General features: G+C 39.4%; 1 long non-coding RNA gene across 1 annotated transcript; it reads right to left on the reverse strand.

The window, feature by feature from the left end:
• Nucleotides 1–11,172: 11,172 nt before the first annotated feature.
• Nucleotides 11,173–19,047, reverse strand: LOC138921342 (uncharacterized). Its single transcript, XR_011433855.1, has 4 exons — nucleotides 18,942–19,047; nucleotides 17,956–18,021; nucleotides 14,308–14,441; nucleotides 11,173–11,341 (listed from the first exon to the last, which is right to left on the reverse strand). It is a non-coding gene; the product is annotated as an uncharacterized lncRNA (long non-coding RNA).
• Between the last annotated feature and the right edge of the window lie 1,828 nt (nucleotides 19,048–20,875).

The raw sequence follows: 20,875 nt of genomic DNA on the forward strand, positions 1-20,875 counted from the left end.
TGGCAATGGCCAAATATCTTCGACAACACATTTACACACCTATAAAAACAAAAAATTTGGTCAGAAATGCCAATAAATGATTTTGAGCCTGTATTAAAGCCACACAGCTGCAAAAACATAAAATATAGCTCTGATTTTTAGAGCAACCGCTTCAGAAAGAAGCCAGTTACAGAATCTAAATAAAATGACTTTTTGAAATTTTAACGGTAAAAAATAAGATTGTCTTCAACTTTTTATTGTACATATTTCATTGGTCTGTGCAAAATTGACTAAAGACACAGATGACTACTACAAATTTACTAAAGGAGGGGAGAAAAAGTTTATGATTAGGGATGGGGATGAGAATGGATGTGGGTTAAAGGTGAGTTGAGCTTTTTATGGTTAAGCCTCCAGTCCGGCACCAGGCAGAACTTTTGCCATTAGTATTGATGCAGATGAGGGAGAAAGTGAAAAAGAAATTGACGATTCCAAAGGCAGTAGTAAGAAGCGTGTGCCATACCACCATGACAAACCAAGCCAATGATGAGTAGAGAAGGCGTGTTTAGGAGGTAAAGAGAAAGTCCTAAGATTTGCCATCGTATCCACGGGCCACACTCAGGTCTGCGCTCCGATGAAGCCATTTTCAGCTGTCACAGGTTCTACCCGTTTCTGATCCAGCTGGACGTACTTGCTCACTCAGCTTCTCCCCATGGGCACAGCCAGAAGATGCTCTGTTGTAATTCCAATTCCAGTGGGCTTGGTACATTTTTCCCAGTTCTTGTGTTGTTATTAACTTCATGACTAACTGAGAGGTGTTTGACTTTTGAAACAGTGCCACAAAAGCTCCTCTCTCATCTCTGGGTGATGTCAGCCCCGTAAACAGGAAAGCTGGAGGAAACAATAGAAATCTCAGTGGTAACGCCTAATGAGGTGGACCCTTATTTTCCCCAAATCTAAAATTATCTCCATTTTCTACACCAGGCAGTTAAAAGGATCTCTGAGGAAATTCAGGATTGGATTTAGATTTAAAAGTAACTTGGGTGCTTTGGCTCTGCCATTCCCTAGGAAAAAAAAATATGAAGTCTTTTTACATTCTCCACGAAACGGATGATTTTAAGCAACTTGTATGGACTTCATGAAAAGAAATTGTTGATTTCCCAACGCACCTGGTGCAGATGATCCAAACAAGCCTTTAGGGTGGGAGACAGTGAGTTTAGCACCAGAAACTAAAGGGTGTGAGCCCTGGAGAACTTCAATAAAATGCCCAGCAAGTTGACAGCTTAGAGGAGAGAACAAAACTAAGGACTCTTCTGGATAGAAACTTTGATTCGTTCCAAGTTAGAGAAACAGCCTAGACTAATGATCTTCATTAGGAACATGATTTTAAATCCATAGTTTAACTTTACAGAGCAATCATGAAATTGAGCACCCGTGTTGACCTGCTGACAGCTAACGCGGGATATTAATTAATGGTTCACAGGACCCTTGCCAAAACCTACACAGAAACACACAATGCTTATGCTGACACAGCACCATCTCTTCAATGAGTACAATTAACTTTTCACTTTTTTTTATGGTATCCTCCAACCAATGCAGAGGAAAGGCATTTACATCGGCAACCTGCAACAGCTTCCCAGTCGCTCTCGGGACATTTAGATGCAGGGAAAAAAACAAGCTACATGATGCTAAGTGTTGCAAGGTTTGGCTCAAAATAGTCAGAATCCAGAAGCTCAGCCAAAAGTGTGAGGCCGGTATTTCTAAATTCTGAGTCTGTGTGGTTGTTGTTGTTGTTGAATTCTACTTCTAAGGCTGCAATCGCTTTCTCCAATGGTGATTAGGCTCCTAAGAGAGTTGGTTTTACTTGAACCCAATCCCAAATAATCGGGTAGATGTAAGAGTCTCAAGAAGGTTTTCTTCATTGATTATGTCTGTGAGGCATCCTTTACCACTGCTGATTAAATGACCCCAGGACAGAGTGGACCACTATCCACAACAAAACAACTCCCATAGAGGGGATGACTTATTTACTCAAAAACACACTACAAATCAAGACTTCATCCCATCAAGAAGCAAAGCACCTGGACCAAGCTTAAGAAAGCACCTGGTTATCACCCTCATTTTTTCTTAGCACTCGTTCCTTTTTCATTTGTTTTTTCCCCAATTTGTACCCGAGGAGCTAGGACTCCGTGTCACCGTCAGCCAGTTTCCAAATAGCAATTTGGGACCTGAATTTTGGAACCACGCAGGGATTTTAAAGCTACATTGTATGAATCTGCACATCAAATAGCAGAACCCACCTTACAGGAGAATGAGCATAACCTGCATTCACAAAATCTTTCACTTTAATAAATGCATGCCTATCACTGAAAAATACCTGCCCCCCAAGATACAAATTATGCCTCCACCTTCATGTAGAGATAACATTGCCCTAGAAGCACCTTTGGTTTTGAACACTTAGAGGAAGAAAACTTCTTGTAGCCACGCCCGAAACATGTCTCCATAGATAATTCACAGTCCACGGAGATTACGTCCAGAAGCAGGATTGGTGCAAGTGAACCGGCTGGAATATGAGTGTGTATTTTTTGAAATAATGGGAATCCACGTAGCTATAGACCATTCAGTTATTCTTTCTTTCCTGTCCTGCTTCCTCTGTTTTGGGGAATAGCTATTAATAGACAAACTATGGCCACAAAAATGCTGTTCAATGGATTGGATAGACGTTTCTTTTTCCTGAAGGTTCCCATCCACTGTCTTAAGATCCATAAACTAGAAAAAGCCATCACTACCAGCCTACTAAGAACCTCAACCAAGACTAGTCCAAAGTTTAACTGATTTAACTAGACCAAACTTTCACTGATTCTAAGGCCAGGGTTCTCTTAATTCTTAATCCCATTGTATTGTACCTGCAACGTACTCAAAAGTTAAGTCCTGTGAATTAGGTCCTAAGGCAGGCTAGCTTTGCAGATATGAAAAATCTGGCACAAAGATGTGAAATGATTTATTCAGCACAGGCAAGAATAAAGAACTGTCAGGTCTACTTTTTCTCATCCATTGCTAAGTGTCTCACTAATTTCCTCAATCTGATAAATTACTGATAAAATCAAAGAGAATGTACATCTCGATGTTCTTGTCTCCCAAATGAGGCCTAAAATCTGTGTTTGTTTGTATACGCATTTCCAAAATGAGTAATTTAGAATTATGTTGCTTATGTCATTTGGTACAGTCTGCCTTCAGGCATGAAGAACACAGGCATATTAGTGACAAATGTTGCTTTGTGTCACCTGCCCCAGCTAAACCCTCCACAGGAAAGCCAGAGGAACTGTTGGTAGAGAAGTTGGAAATGTTAGCACAAGACAGGACCTCCAAACTCCTTTCTGTGTTGTTGATTCAACATAGATGGTGGACGTGGGGGTGGTTAACAAGCCTGTGGGTGTATGGAAATCACAATCTCTGTATATGGCAGAAATCATCAGTCAGCATGGCGTGGATAAATAATGTTCAAGGTAACTGATCCCAAGTTTAGAAAAAGGTGGGATCACCGGATCCTGTATCACCGGCTTTAATCAGTGCAACAAACTCAAGAGAAACTGATTTTCATGGCATAGTAGTCAACAATTACTAGGAATAATAACTAACAGTGAGGGAGCGTGTGATCAGTGCCAGACATCACGAGGACTGTTAATAGGGGTTGTCTGATTTCTTTCTCCTGCGCGAAACTTTGCAAGTTGTGTAATAAAAGAATCAGAATCAAATGAATTGGAAGTCCAGTTAAAGCTCTTGCACCTAGCAGGGATGTGATGCTGGGCAATTAACCTCTCTAAGCCCCAGTTCCCTCATGTGAAAAATGAGATAATGGTGCATGCCTCATAGAGACTTGCAAGACTTACGTGAGCTAATGTGGAGAAAGAATAGGTGTGTAAGTGCCATTTACTTTTAGCTTCATTTATTACATTATTTCCAGTTGTTTTTGATTTATGCTTACAAACTAAATTAACACTGATGACACAGTACCTTTCAAAAAATATCAAGTATGATCTTTTTACATGAAAAAATGAAACTTAAAGAGTGTGTATAAGCGTCATCTTGTTGATTGCCAAAGAGAGTTCAGCTTCTCCGCTGGACTGCGGAGGTGGGGGTCTCCCTCCTTCATTACTTCATGTGTGTCCCTCACGAAGTCTTGGTCTTTATCCAAGAACCCTTCCAAGTTTGACAGAATAATCCTCTTGTCAAATACGTACAAGCCCCTGTGCTTTCCAGAAAAGCAGAGGAAAGACTAAGTAATGGCTTGCCTTTCATAGGCCCAAGTTGAGTGTAGGTGCTTCCCGCCGCTGCTTCCTTGGCTCTCTGTGCATTCCCACGGCCCACGCCACGTAGGCCACTATAGCCTTCGTTAGACCAACTGCTCAAAACTCTGCTCATGGGTGGATGACTTCATCTCCACAGCCTACGGCAGAAGGAAGGGACAGGAATTCCTCTCCCCATCTTCACAATGTGATTATTTGTATTACAATCTCATTTCCGTCATGGCAGCCTAGTTATTCCAAAGTACCAAGGCCTGGCCTTGCATGGTTCATTCCACCATGGTAGCGTTGAGGCTGTACAGCCTGGCTCAATTCCCATTACCATTTCCAATTTCACTTTAAAGTTTGCCAGGTTCTCTAAATCCAATCAAAGACTACCTCCTCAATGAGAAAACAGCATATAAAGGGCTGCTTTTTCTAGTTTTAAATATTAAGCTGAAAGAAGGCCCTTAGCCTTCTGTCAGTGAAGACATCAGCCTTGGACTATGATCCCCAACCCTGCTGAGATTGTGGTGGTTCCATCTTCCAGAGAACAGATAAGACTAACTGCACCAAGCAAGGTTTGAATGTTCATGCTAATAACTTGGCTCCCTCTAGAATTCTGCCTACAACTAAATCCATTTCCTAGAAGCAGGGGAAGTTAACTGTTGGCCTATGGTATAGTTAATTATCTATCATTTACTTCTTCTACTTGGTACCCATACATGAGGAATAAGCATAGGAAAATGTGATGTCTGCGAAAGTTAATTCTTGGTCTTTGTTGAAGACTTGAAGCAAAGGGAAGGATTAAATACTTTCTGGATATGTTATGTTTAAAAAGAGAATAAAACTAGTACATTCAGTGGCTCCTGTGTTTAGGGGGAAGAGAGTGGAATTTATCGTCAAGAGAAAGGAATATTTCTTAATTCCTCTTGGCAGAGGAAGGATGATGGATAGAATTGAGATTATCTTTGCGTTTTGGAAGACTTCACGATGGTGAAGTGTAGGATGTTGAGATTTAAATGCATGTGCTCTCAAAAGTCGAAGAAGCGAAAGTTGGCTGGGTTCTTTTCGGTGCTGTCATCACATACAGTTTTAAACCCTCCTGTGGCCCACAGAGGTCTCATAGAGGGAGGATAGGAGTCAGAAGACCTTTTGGTACCTTCTGTGTAGGATGCCACTGATTCATGGACGTCTTGGGCAGCACTGTTTCAATTCACCCACCTATGAAAGATACATATTTTTCTCCAAGGGATATGACTATCCAGCATAGTTAAGTAAGAACGTTCAGGTCCTTGTATTAAAACAAAATATTACTAAAAATCCCCCCAAGATGGAAAAAAGAAGATAGGATTTCATTACTACCTTTGTCTGCTATTCCTGAGTAAAGGTACAACATGGGTATTAATAGCTATAGGAGAGACAAGGGCAGGACCGGTGCCACAGGCTCCGTGGTTCAACCCATCTCCTGCCTGGCTGCTGGGAGCCCTTAGGCAATTTATTTAAGCACCCCATCATTCAGCTTGTTCATCTGTAAAATGGGTATAATCATACTCCCTACCTCAGTCACATAGCATGAAGCAGTTAATTAAGGCACATAAAGCTTTTGAAAATATAAAATGCAAAGTATGTGCCAATTATAATAAATCCAAAAAAAACCACAGTTCAATTTTTAATGACCTCTATATTTTATTGAAGACACATAAAGCACATAATAAAATTAACCTCTGTGTCAAAAATTATGGCTAGCCTGTGCTGTCTTGTTCATTCCTCTGCCAGAATTACAGTAATAATTTCCTAAACTAAAGTCATAATTTTATTCATGGGTAGCAGTTTAACCAATATTACCAGGCCTACCTAGTGATTTACTGAGTCATCAAATGGCATCTCCCATTCTTGCCTCAATTTTTCTCAGTTATTATAACTCAATTAATGTAACACTAGGATCTACTACCAAAATTTTATAATATAACAGGGTTTTATGACAATTTCATGTTAAAGGATTTAAACACTGAGGTATGACTTTTTATCTAGGTCTTTGAAGAATAATCTACAATATTCCATAAAAAGGTAACAATATTTTAAAAGTGGTTTTAAAGTCTGGTTTAGAATGTGAAAATCTCAAGTGGAAGGAGGAAGAGATCCACGGGCACCAGTCCCTGGCTTCTGATCCTGAACTGCCAGAGGTAGCACGAAGAAGAAATGTCATTGCCTCTCACTTTCCCACAACAGAACAGATTCCTCGACCCTAAAAATGAACATTTCTCCTCTCCAACAAACTCTGGGCTCATCCTTGCTTAATAATTAATGGTCCATGGGCGTTCAGAATTTCAGGAGAAGGACAAGAGATACAAAATGAAATTGTGGTTATCATCAACATTTAGAAAATGATGGTAAAATTAAAATCAGTCCCATTATCTGTCCCTGCTGGATCAAAACACTCTGATCAAGCCATGAGCACCAAGAACACGTGGTCCCTGCCTCAAAGTAGTTACCAGGTTGTCAGAAGACAAAACCAAAGATTTTATTAATCAACTTGAGACTATTCAGAAAACCATATGTAAGAAAGTCATATGTAGTTGCATGAGCGAAAGAATGGAAAAATGATTGAATAGGTGCCTGTCACTGCTATGGGAATTCAGAGCAAGGAAAAGGTCTCTGTGAAGAATTCTTGGAAGGTGTGCATCCTCAGTGAGGCCATAAAGAAAGGATGGGGTTGAGAGGGGCGAAGAGGCAGTGAAGCATAAAGCCATGTGAGTATCTGGGTGATCCAGAATGAGGCCTAAGGGCTAAGGGAAGAAGAACAATGCAGGATGCTGCCCTTTCCAAGAAGCAGGGGCATTGCTCTGCACCCTGTCCAACAGCATTTTAAGCTGCAGACAAGCCTCTAAACGTTATGGAGTCACCTCTTCCAAGTGTTGCATTCCTGTGGGCCATTCTCGATGGTATTCCCTCATTTGACAATGAGTATTCTCCCGGAGAACTTAGCATAGGTGACAGTGAGTGCAATTCATTTCTTTGCTTTTCACAGCAAACAAGCTCTGTCTGCTCAGGAAAGTTGGCCCTCACTATTCTGTTTGTTCTACCCTAGACTCCCTTTCAAGCCCATTCTCTTTTCTACTGCTTACTAGCTTCAGCAGACAAGAGAAATACAGTGTGTGGAACTGGACTGGCCCCAGGAAAATGCTTGCTGTAGCTGCATTATTGCTGTGGCTTAAAATCATACTGCCCATCCACTTGGCACACACCCACGGTTTTTGGAAAAAAGAATGAATGATTAAATGGGACCGTGGTCCATACACTGTTAGATGAAGGATCCAATTTTCCTAGAGAAAATGTCTCCCCCTACTTTATGGGGAGGCTGAGAAAAGGAGAGAGAGATTTAATCAACTTCCTCCAAAGTTGTTTTTTTATTTTTTAAGAGCTTGATTATGATTCATATGAAACATTTTAAAGTTCGAGTGCTGCCTATAAACCTGTTCCCTTTATGCTAATTGCTCTCAATAAAACTAGATCAAGAACTAAGTCTCTCAGCCCAGGACAAGCTCCAGCATGCCTGCTGGGAACAAGTTCAGAGCGTGTAGGTCCTGTCTGATAGGCCCTTTGGAAACAGATAGATAGCCTGATGGATACATGATAAATAGACAGAGACATCATATTAATAGGTAAATGATCTTGCAAGGAACTCTAGGTGATGGAAGGTAGGACACAGTAAACAATTTGTCATCACAGACATTTCGTCAGAGAAAACCCTTTGAAGGGAGTAGGCACCTCGTTTCAGCCTGTATGATTCATCAGCACCAGTGGGGACCCATATAAACCTGCAGATATCTTTGAATTGGAATTGGGAATAGCCAAGTGAACAGAAAAATGGGAACCCAAGTGAAGCGGCTTATAGTGAATCCTGAAGGGTCAAGTGCCTCCGATGAATTTCCTCTGGTTTACCTACAGTCTGTAAACACGGTGAACCCTCAGCCACACTTGCCCTATTTCACTGAGGACTTCAAAGGGACAGCATGTAATGGCTCCTCTGGCAGGCCACCAGCTCTGACCTCCACCCTGGCTCAAGGAACCATCGCTCTGTCTACACTTCACTTTCTACTCTCCATCAGTCATCAGCTGCTCCTACACTCCAGCTAAGGAGAGGGAACAACGAAATGGGAGGGCTAGGAAGGCCCAAGCAACACCTCGTCGCTGTCCACTAAATTTGAAATTGCAAATAGGTTGGCCTAAAAGATGTGTGCTTAGTCAGGGCATCTTTTTTTTTTTCTTTTTTAAGATTGGCCCTGAGCTGAGATCAGTCCCCATCTTTCTTTTTTTTTCTTTTCTTCTTCTCCCCAAAACTCCTAGTACATAGTTGTATATTCTAGTGGTAGGTCCAGGGTGTCTTTGACACAGAGTTAGGGCCTCCAGAACCTTCCTCCTTCCTCATCTCAGTATCCAACAAGCCTAAGAAAGTGTTGCAGACTTTGTCTAAATTCTGCCTGCTACCTGTTAAGCCTGTGCCCTGTTGTTCCATCTTAACTTTTGGCAGAAATCTTTTTATGGACCCACTTTCAGAATATCTGCTAACTCATTTACAATCCTGCACGGTTTTCTATGTGAATCGCAATTAGTGTGGATGATAAAAAACCAATTCCTTTGGCTTAAGCCACCAAACACTTGTTGGAGGGCGTGATTTGTGAACTAGATACCTTTGATTCTATCCAGGCCGTGTACACACCATCACAACAAGCAGGGTCAAAGCTCTTACGCAGGTCTTTGAGGAATTTGGTCCTAAAACGTTGATTTATTAAAGGTTCTCTCTGTGCAGTGTTCAGAAGGCTAGAAGAAAGCAGAGGAGTGTGTGTTTGTGTGTGTATGTTTGTGTAGCTTTAGTGAAAGTGTCAACACCAACCACTTCTACTGCAGGGAATTCTCCACTAACAGCTTTGGAGCAGAGATGACTTTCCCAGTGGTTCTTATGCTGGGACCCCTGATCTCACACACAGAAGGAACGGTACAATAGACTCGAAAAATTTAGAGTAACCAATCACATGAATTCTAGAGTAACCAATCACATGAATTCTAGAGTCGTGAGAGAAAGGTAACTGATCATGTCTCTCAACGGTTCCATCAGAATTTTGCAAGCATTTAAAAGATAGCCTTTGCACACCTTTGAAGATAAATTCCTCAAGAATTATGGTACCCCAAAAGAGCTCTCCAGTCCTGGCTCCCAGACCTCTGGAAGACAGCCTAACGTGGAAAGATCGAGTGGCAAGTCTGAAGTGTCTTATCACTAAGGACTAAGAGAACATCAAAACCCATTTCTCCCCCATTCATTTGGAGGAGCAAGATGTGTGCCAGCTTGTAGAAAATGATGATGATTTTCTTAATTTCACTGCCTGGGTCACATTTCCAAGGAGGCCACAGTAAAACTAGTCTAGACTAGACTTTATTTATTTGTAAAGCTGCTTTCTGGGTTTTGTAGGATTCCTTCCTCTAACTTAAGAACTATTGAGAAAAGATCTCAACTTCCCACTTTTACAGGTCATAGAGCTTAAAACTTTTTTTTTTTTGACTGAAGAGATACAACTTAGGGGGAGAATTTGGGAATGCCAGGATTTCATTGGGGCTGATGAAAAGCAAGAAACACTAGTTCTTCTCAAGTAGAAAAGAGCGAAATTCCTGACCACAGGATGCTCTATTGCATGGGCCTGCGCCCTGCTCCCTCCACTTCGCCCTTCGCTGAAAGCTAATCATGGATTCGATTCCTGAGAGAAATTGTAACCTGGGTGATAATGGCCTTACCAAAACTTGGATGTATTTCGCCTTTAAATTGATAAGCTTTCTTTGAGGAAACAAAGCTACTTAGGTAATCAAATAAAATGTGATAGCACCCTGGGAGTACTAATATCCCCAAACTAGATCTCATACAGGTATTGATCCCTATCAGGCATGGTGTGGAATGTAGGTATGTCATCAGTGCTAATCAGATGAGAATTGACAGGGTCATGCTCAAAACCATATTCAATGTAAAAATCTTATCCAGAAAATAGTTGTAATAAAGCAATTTCTTCTTAATGTTCTTCTTGATGGATTTGGTGCAATTTTCACCCTAAAATGAACTACTTCAACTTCATTTATCTCAGCAGATTAATCTGGATAACCAAGAATAGAAAGAAAAACGTTTGCCTATTTTCATCAGAAGGACAGTGTCAGCCTTGTGCATTCTTTGTTTTCCTAGACACCCAAAGCCAAATGAGCAGTGTAGGGAAATAAATATGTTTTCAGAATAACAACTTAAGATCAATTGAACCTAAACTAATAGAAACAGGAATAATATTTTCATAGCTATTCAAACTGATTCTGAATCCCACGGGAAGTTGCAGATAATTCCTATCACATATCACAGCAAGCTCAGCTTCTCAATGGTGGGAGGAAATTAACATTTATTCAGAATCTTCTATGTGCTAGACACTGTACAGGCATTTTACTTGTATTTAATCCCCACAACCAGAGCTGACATTCAGCTGGTCTGCTCCAATACAACACACTGGCTGGCATCCAGTACAACTGGCCAGACATAATTTCTGATTTGTCTGTGCCCTGAATGACCTCTCAAGAGTGCTCTTATTATTATCTCAGTATTTACAAATGAAGAAATTGGAGTTCGTGTGAACAAGTAACTTCCTGAGGGTCACACAGATTTTAAGGGGAAACAAGGACTTGAACACAACAGATCTCTTCTTATGCCTCACTTACTTCTATTCAATTTATTTCATGTTTTTACTTCGCTGAGAAAGTTTAGGTTGGGTTTTGACACAATTTTTGCCCAATATATGTTCAGGAGTGCAAATAGTGTCACTTGAGTATATCCATAAGTATTCATTGAGGGCCCGGTTTACAAAGTAGTTGAGTATGGCTTATCACATTTATATGAAAGAGATTTTTATTTTTTTAAGATATAATCAACGGTATTGAGTATTTATTGAAGGCTCTCAGAACACGCCAGTTGGAGAACATTTGCCAAGTGCTCACTATGTGAGGAACATTTGTCCATCCATTCAACAAATACAACATAGTTGAGAAGCACTTTCCATCTAGAATGAAAAACAAAACCAGAGTTAGGAAGAATTTCAACGTCCCTCCAGTCTCATCACCCATCTGATGCTTCAGCGTTTTACACAATATTCCAAGCAAATTACTTTTCAGCCCATGTCTGAATACTTGCAAAGCCGGAGAACTCATCTTTGGATAGCCATGTCTATTAGAAAGTTATTTCTTACAGCCATATATCATCGCCCATTTGAAAAAATTTCAATACCTCTTCCACATGGCAACTCTTCAACTATAGACAGAGACAGTTTATCTTATACTTCCATCCACCTTTGTCTTCTCCAGGTTAGATGGCTCAAATTCTTCAACCGTTTCTTATATGGAAATCATTTCAAGTTTCTCATGATCCTAGCTGGTCTCCTTTTAATGCATTCCAATGTTTATACTCCTCTCCAATAAAGTGCCCTGAGCTAACTCAATATTCCCTGTTCAGTCTGACTACAACAACACAGAGCCTTTTCTTGCAAAGTAGTTGAGAATACAGAACACACATAGGTAAAAAAAAAAAAAAATACTTTGAAAGCATTGCAAAATGATAGATAATCAAATACCAATCAACATGGTAAAAGCTACAAATATTGGACCTAATGGATTCCAAGGGATTCAAACCAGAGAAATCTTCCCAGAAAAGAAGAATTGTGATCAAATATACCATGGAGATTCACCAAAAAGTGTGTGGAAAGCATTTTGTGGGGAGGGGGAAGGGCAAATTATGGGGTATCCAGAAGTCATTTTTGCTCACAAAGGACAGAGGCTGGTCCACTGAAAATTCGTGAGACTGGAAGATTGTGAAGGGAAGAGTTCTGGGGAGGAGATGAAGACAAGAACTAAAATGTGTTCACCGTCTTCCACTTGACAGGTGGTTTACATACATTATTTGACTTAATCCTCATACTTAACCTGTTGGGCATCTGTATACATATTTTAGATGAGAAAAAAAGAGACAAAGTTAGTAATAGATGGAGTAAGGAGTCAAACATAGGTTCTGCTCTGGCTACAAAGCCTTAGATCTTTCCTCTACATCTTAGGGACAGAGGAACAGTTAGTGGGAGTCTTCAAATGCCATGATTAATGTAAAGAAGATATGATCTTGCTTCTGTTTCATGATAACAGGATGTCTTATTGCTGGCAGTGAAGGTGGTGAATATATGGTGTTTTAGTTTTATCAAATCCACACGTGTATAATGCTAACTTAAGTAATGCCCCTCATCATTAAAAATTCTGGGTGAAAACATAGGCCCAAGCTGTGTTTCCTTGAAACAACAAACGGTTCCTTCTCAGATCACTGTCCTACAAGTGAAAATATACAAACAGTGTAATCCCAAAGGAGATAATTGAGATAACATTGTAGCTTTACTGTCTTCATTTTTCATTGGTGAATTCATTTCATGAGCCACATGTATGCTATCAAGTTTCCAATTTTTTCACAGAATATCAGCAATCTAGAGCCATCACATGTCAGAAGTTGGAAGTGATCCTGGAGCTCATTCAATCCCATATGCTCCACAAATAAGGAAACTGGCATTAGAGAGGTTAAGTGACTTATCTAAGGTCACAAAGGCAGTTAGTGATATGCACAATGAAACATAAATCTAGGCTTTTGGACTCAACAACTCTCTGCTGCCTCTTAGGACAAACACCGACTAGACCAGACCTAAAGTGGTATCTTCAAAATGCCAGCACGTCCAACTGAGAGGTTGAAAAAAATCCATCCTATGGTCAGTTCCACTGATCTTTCTTCCACTGAATTGAGTTGTTTCTTGACTAAATTAATCAAATCAAGCAACTTCTGAAATATTTGGACAAGACCTGGATCAGTCCCTGTCTCATTTCTTTATGAATACATCTTGATGTCAACTGAACAAAAATAAGAAAGATTGGTGTGCAGACACACATGTTGTCTCGAAAGTCTGAACTATACATTTGGCGTCCCAAAGGTTATAAGGTTATCCCTGTTAGGATCGTTAATCCAACTCTTACTAACGAATCCAAAACTTACATTTTCATTCCTCAGAGAAATAACCATGAAATAAGAAACCCTAGAAGCCTCAGTCTGCTTGGAGTGAAATTACAACTGTGCCTCTGTAGGGTGTCTCTTCCTAATTTTAAAATCAGCCTGTAGACGAGCAAGTCGACAGGTCAAAATGACAAACTCACCCTCAGAGTATTGGTTCATTGCATCTTCCTGTTCAATTTAGTCCTTTAGGTGGAAATCAGACCTCAGAAATTTTCTAATAGCCCCAAACTCTCCTAACTCCGTTGTCCCAGGTTATTCAGGTATACATGACAAGAATTAAAGGTGCTAACTGGGTTTTGCTTGTTTCCTTTTTTCTCTTTCATTTTTTTTAATGTTTTGCATCTAAAGTAAGGTTTTTTTTTTATGGGTGCTTAACGGTTTTAATTTTATAAAACATTGTGCAACCAGATACCTTGGGGAACAGTAATTAAGTGGGATTATGTTTTCATTTCAGTGCATTCTAAATGAGAAGCCTAAATGCTGATTTTTGTCTATCACCAAATGGGGAAAACACACAGCCGTGCTCATTGCTGAAGTATATTCCTTTGCTTACTACGAACAATTTCCTAATGATATTTGCAATTTGCCCTTTGCTTAAGCAGGCCTTCCCCGGGAAATGCAATGAATTCTTTAAAATAATGAAAAAAGTTTACTTTTAATTTTAATACTTGTTCCTAGTAGTCTCTAATCCTCATTCTTCCCACCAAGGGCTGGCCACTACCCCCCAGATAGGCAGAATATTCATTTAACAAATATTTCCTGTGCATCTACTATGGTTCAAGCATTGTTTAAGCCACTGGATGCTATAGTCAATGCAGCATCATTTTCAAGTTGAATTCAAAGTCGTTTCAAAACGAGACTGAGGAGAAGAAGAATTGTGGTTACATCTAAGTTATATACTAATTATGAGTTCAGAGAAAGAATGAACCCTACCTTGAGAGTTCTTGTGTGACATCTCTACAACGTAATAGCTAGCCTTGGAATTCACCTGGATTCAAATTCCAGTTCTATCATTTACAAGATTTTGATCTTGAGCAGTGAATTTCCCTTGAAGCTTCTTTCCTCATCTATAAAATGGAAATAATAGTTTCTACCTTAAATGGCTCCTGTAGCATTTCATGAGAGACTGATACTTGAAATATACTCAATAAATGGCAACGATCATCCTCGTCATCACCTCACTCTTAAAGCACCAAGTAAACTGTCCAGCATGCCAAAAATAGCCGCCAACCGGGAGCTGCTGCCCTTCTGCCTACACAATGAGAAGCCTGTGCTGGCAATCGCTGTGGAATAGATCTCTACAAACAGATATGTTAAGATGGTCTCTTTATCTCTGGCACCTTGCAACTAAAAGATCTCAATAAAGCCTTAATTTGGATAAATTCTGTAGACTGTCTAGAAATATTCATTAACTATGGATCTCTCTTATGGATGATTTTTTTTGGAAGTGCAGTTTTATTAATTTCGAGCTCACAAAGCAATCAAACTAAGCTGGGATGATTTCTGTTATAAGTGCTTAGGGAACTCACTTTAATCAATAAATGGAGAGATCTGTAGTTATCCTGTCAATTGCGTCTCTCTTTCTATGGATCCACTTTCACAGTGCTTTTGGTACTTGAAACAAGCTTGTCTTCTCATTTACACCGTTGATTTGCATTATCTATGCAAAGTTTGTTATACAAAGACAAAGTTCTTCCTGCTGCCTATCTGAACTTTAACACATTTTTCTTAATGAAGCTCCAGTCTGGTCTCTGTACTAATAAGAAGACAAGCAAATTCCACAGTGATTTTAGCCAATTAGAATAATTATCTCACGATGGCATGAAATGTTCTTGTTCCTGGCCCCTTGAAAAGAAATATTTCTGTTAGTCTTCGTTTAGGGAGACTTGTACTGAGGGAAGGAATAAAATAAATATCCTTTAGCTGAGCGGTCATTGACTCTCCTAATGGAGTTTGGTGGCTAGACTTTCAGGAAGTTCATAGGTTCAGACAATTCAAGTGGGTCTTTGAAAAATGGGCCAAATGACTGATGTCCAGTGTAGAATGGAAACAATGAATGTGCTAACAACAAATCACTCTTATCTGCTCATTAATGTGGGTCCCCCAAGGACTTCTAATCTCCCATGTTGCCAATGTAGATTGGGTTACTAATTTGGTTGTTACATGAAAGTTCTAAAAAGGCATTTATCCCAATAAGTCTCTTTTTCACAGAGTTTTAAATAAAAGCACACAGACACCAAAAAAAAACACATTTCTCCCCACTCTTCCAAATATGACCATAACCCATATTCCTTAGCCAAGCTTTCTCTCCACACTATGATTATCAAAGGCTTAGGTGATAAAATAACCCCAACTTCAAGACCATTTTATTTTTCTCTGTGTTTCACCCTCGAAGTTTCGTTCTTTCTTAGGAGCAAAAAAGTCTCTATTTGTAGTTTTCAACTTGCAGCATAGGAGTAACCTTAGCGAGAAACAAAATAAGAAAAGTATTTTACTACAGTATAACGTTACGTAGTTTACAAGTGAAATCCCATAAATCATTTCACTTGATATGTTCATTCACAAAGTAACTCCACAATTATTGCATTTCAAGGACTAGTGTGAGGCAGTGGAGATGCCAAAAAGAAAGGCGGTATCTGTTATCCAAGGGTTGACTGTTCACCCTTATGGCAAACAGGATACTTTGATTCTATTCATTTTATAAGTGAAGCAGGTTAAGGGACTTGCCTTAAGTCACACAGCTAGCAAATGCCAGAGTTGGAGGTAAAATTGAGGTCTTTCCTCACTAAGTACCACGTTCATTCTATTCTATGACACCGCCCCTCCCTACTCTCCAGGTGGAGGACTGCCTCTGCCTTTCCCTGATGGAGAACTTTCACATCTAGTCAGCACTAAAACTTCAATGGGAACTTAATAAGGATTCAGCCTAATGGAAGTTTCTTCTGCAAAAGACATGTGTAATGTTAATGTTCTGAATTTATCTCAGGCCCACTGCAGTCTAAGCTGTATGCTACGTGTAAAGTGCTTTGCGTTTCTTCTAAGTTTCTGTATGGTGCAAACTGCAGGAAAACGGTTTAAAATTGGGTTTCTGCCTTACCCATGTGGATGTTAATAGGTAGTGGGTTTTATCTGAATTTCAAACATCTACTTTCTCATCAAATATTTACTCTCACGAGAGTAAATGTGACAGCCATCATCATATGCTCGAAAATTATTTCATTTATTTTTAAAGGTGAGGGAAGTGACTTGCTGTTTCATCTGCGCACAAAATGATTGTCCAAGGAAAGATTCGTATCTAATCAAGGGGGTAGAGGAAGCATCTCATTAATTTGAGGAAGGCTAATAGACACAATCTTAATTGTACTGCAAAGAAAATAAAGATAGTGTTACAGGAGCAGGAAAGAAACCACGTGTTCTCTAAGCCAGTCTGTCACAAGAACACAGGAAGCAACAGGAACTTTTAAGGGACAATAATTATCTTCACAAGTCAGGAACTCCCGAAGATACCTAGCCTCTCCTATGGCTTTAGTTGGAATTCCTTTGTGGAAAAATGGCATGCTCATCAACTGTGTAGTTCTCACTTTAAAGACATCCTTATAGTCTTTATTTTCTCGTATACTTCTAAGTGTGGGATAGACTCTTTATGCCTTTCTGACCTTTCTGATTCTTGTCTCTGGGACTTTTTTAGCATCTGGTTCATAGCATCTCCCGTTTTCACTGTAATCTCTCTGATACAGATAAAAACAAAAGAAAGGAAGTAGTGCAGGAAAAGGGTTATCTAAATAGACCTTCAGAACATCTTGATAGTGTGTTGAAATATCTCCTGCCACTGGAGCCAAGTCTAGGTACATGCAGAGGAGCCAGTTACTAACAGCACTGTTTTTTTGTGGGTAGCTACGGGGTTAGAATGGGCAAAGAAAGCAGAAATAGCCAGGCTGACAGTAGGATAGGTAGACAGAAAAAGTCATGCGCTATCCAATATGGCAGCCACTAGCCACACGTGATGGAGTATTTGAAAACTGGTTAGTCCAAAGTGAGATGTACCATAACTGTAAAATAGACACAGAATTTAGTATCAAAAAAAAGAACGCAAATATCTATTAATAATTTTCATATTAATTACATGTTTAAATGATAGATTCATTATGTTGTTAAAGAAAATACCTTATTAAAATTAATTTTACCTGCTTCATTTCCCTTTTTTAACAAGACTATTAGCAAATTTAAATTACATATGTTGCTCACGTTATAATTCTATTGGACACCACTGTTATAGACTAACTTGGCATATCTCTACCCATCCAAAATAACTAATGCATCTGGTGAGTAGAAACTAGACATATTTCTCTGAAAACTTCTTTCTTGACGGAGAGGTCCCAAAGAGCAGATGGCAGAAACAAAGGTTTGATTAGCATCCTTACATTCGCACTCATCCAATCCTTTTCTTCTTCCCAAGCAGAAACAGCCTTTTAAATGCTCTAAGGAAAGCTGTTGTCAAAATGATTTCCCTTGTCCTGAAAGAACCCGAAAGAATCTCCAAATCTTGAGACAAGCACAACCCTTAGAGAATTTCTAGCTTACCTTTGCAGATCCAAGACATTCCAACAACTACTTGAGCTTGATAATGAAGAGTCAATCTAAAATGAGCTGTTAAAGATTGAAAATGCCATTTCTAGATCAAGGAGTCACATGGTCTAGTCGTATTCTCTGTGTCTCTATGTGGCCATTGCTATTTAACCCTTAGACCTTCTGGGAAAATGGCAGAATAATAATTCTCAAAGCATTTTAACCCTGTAAGGGTAGTTTGGAAAAGAGCTTCTCTCACTTGGATGTCATGCAGAAGGACATTAATGTACTTTCATTAGTAATTATGCTGTAAAATAGCTTTGGCTCTAATTAATGATATTTGAAATGGTCAGTGAAGTAATCTGTAGTTATCAAATTTCCATCAAAGAATAAAACAGATGCATAAATCTAAAAGTTGGAAGGGAAATCAGTTATGGATTTCCTTGGTTATAGGTCACAGAAAAATCTGGCATAGAAAGTTAGAGGGTTTAGAGCAGTGAAACTACTCTGTATGATACTGTAATGTGGATCCATATTGTTATACTTTTGTCCAAACCCACAGAATATACAACACCAGGAGTGAACCCTGATATCAGCTCTGGCCTCTGGGTAATGATGATGTGTCAATGTAGGTTCAGCAGTTGTAACAAATGTACCATTTGGTGGGGGATATTGATAATGGGGGAGGCTGTGCATGTATTGGGTGCCGAGGGCATATGGGAAATCTCTGGGAACCTAAAACTGCTCTATAAATTAAAGTCTAAAAATATATATATACAAAATACATTTAAAATATATAAAAACGTATAATATATATATATATGCACACATACACACTATATATACACCAAAAAAAAGGTTAGAGGCTTAATATATTCCTCACATAACTGGAAATCTGCAAGTGGCCTCTCGATAGCTGTTGCCACTGCTCTGTGCTGCCATTAGGGATCCAGGCTCTTTGTATATATCTGCTCAATGACATTTAGCTTGTAGATGCTCACCCTCATACTTGTTACCTCATGGTCGCGAGATAGCTGCTAAACATCTAGGTATTTCTCCGATCCAGGCAGGAGGAGCATGAAGCAGCAGTTCCTGTTTCAGGAAAGTGAAAGTCTTCCCAGAAACCCTCTGTTCATGTCTCATTGGCCACAGCTATGCCACATGACCAACCAGAGGCAAGTGAGGCTAAAGCAGCAAGTGTTTTTAGCTGGATTTATTGCTATTCTGAACAAAATCAGGACTCTTTTTACTAAGGAAAAGGGGAATGCACTTTGGGTGGGCATTAGCAGTCCCTGCCGCTGAGGCATCTGGAAAGTTTCTCTAGTCACCTTAGACATAATGAAACTCAAACAACTGATAACATTGACCTTTGACAAGTATGAAAAAGCTGAAGAAGAAAAGCATACAAACTTTCAAGAAGCTATCACACTTATAAATCTGGAGACAAATGGGACTGAGAACTGTTTGTTGATCAACCACGTGAAATCTATTTTTGTTGATTATAAAGATGTCTGTGTAGATAATTGGTACAGCTATATTTGAATAATAATGAACTCTTCTAGTGATTGTCAGAACATTATTGAGTAAACAGCATTTGACTATAAAAGATCATCTATGAGTTCAATGGTGAGGAAAACAATTTGGAAGACAAGAAACGGGAAAGAACCTATCTTGAGTCCTAGTTCTCTGTGTATATTGTCTTCCAAACGGCACCTCTAACTAATTTAACCATCTTCCCTCAAGCAATATATAAATAATCCCTTCCAGTCTAATGATTAGAAAGGAGTCAGTTGAATCACTGAGGACCACAGATGTCGTCAGCCTACCAAGAGGAAATGGCATCACCTAGCTAGTCATTTATCTTGTGGCTTTATGAGATATGTCCTTAGAAATGGAATGGAATGGAATGGGATAGGATAGGATAGGATAGGATAGAAATGCATCATTGGAGATAAGCGTGGTGTTGTTCAGAGAAACTTCTGTTTCAGTTATACTTCTGTTTCGGTTATATATGTACGTGTGTACTGGGCACAGTGCAAAACAAATTTCTTTCTGTGGGTTGTGGTCAAAAAAGTTTGAAAAGCCACTGTCTTAGCAGTTTCAGAACACCTAAGTGCAGCCATTAGCATAGGTCACCAAAAAGAAAACACGGCCTTAAAAACAGCACAAGAACTCAAAACAAGAAACAAGCCCCCCAAAATTAAAGTCAAATGTAATGTAATGCAACCTCCAGACCTGTGGAGCGCGTAGGAAACCGCAGGAATAGCAATAACGGATAACTATCTGTAAAAAGGGTGCCAAATTTTTATCGTGTTATAAATACCTTAATTCTTGGTGAATTTGAGAAGATATGACACTTGAGGACAAGGGACAAGGATCAGTGACACCCAAGAATGGAACAATATCAATCTGGAAGGACTTTAGAAAAGCAGGAAGACCATGATTCTGACCAGCCACCTGTGAGTGGTGCCACACTAGAGAGAAAGGATCAGCAGTTAAAAAGATTATGCTTGCAAAAGCCCCATGTAATTAGTTGTGTTTATATGCCTAAATTAACAGTTACAACCCTGCGTTGTTATTATTTGCAGGTAATTACTTTTGTTGTTTTCTAAAGTCACAAGTTAAAGAACACTGTCAGTAACTTTTAATGAAAATGTCTGGTACGGTCAACTTGATTTGTTTTCCAGAATTTACCATAAAAATGAATACCCAGTAAACAAGGGCTCCATAACCAGCCCTGGTACTGATAATTTTACAAATGGTACCAAAACAGGAAGTGGCCCTGGACCAGAACTGTACGTGGTTTGCATAAGCCATGTGAGTGTTTCAGAAAGGCTAATGATCTGGAGCCCCAAACGACACTATAAACATTTTCCAGTATTTATTTAGGGGAGAAGCTGAGCCCTGTGAAATTTTCTGCCTCCAAGCTGATATA

Source organism: Equus caballus, chromosome 29 (genome assembly GCF_041296265.1).
Source record: "Equus caballus isolate H_3958 breed thoroughbred chromosome 29, TB-T2T, whole genome shotgun sequence".
In the NCBI taxonomy this organism is placed as follows: Eukaryota; Metazoa; Chordata; class Mammalia; order Perissodactyla; family Equidae; genus Equus; species Equus caballus.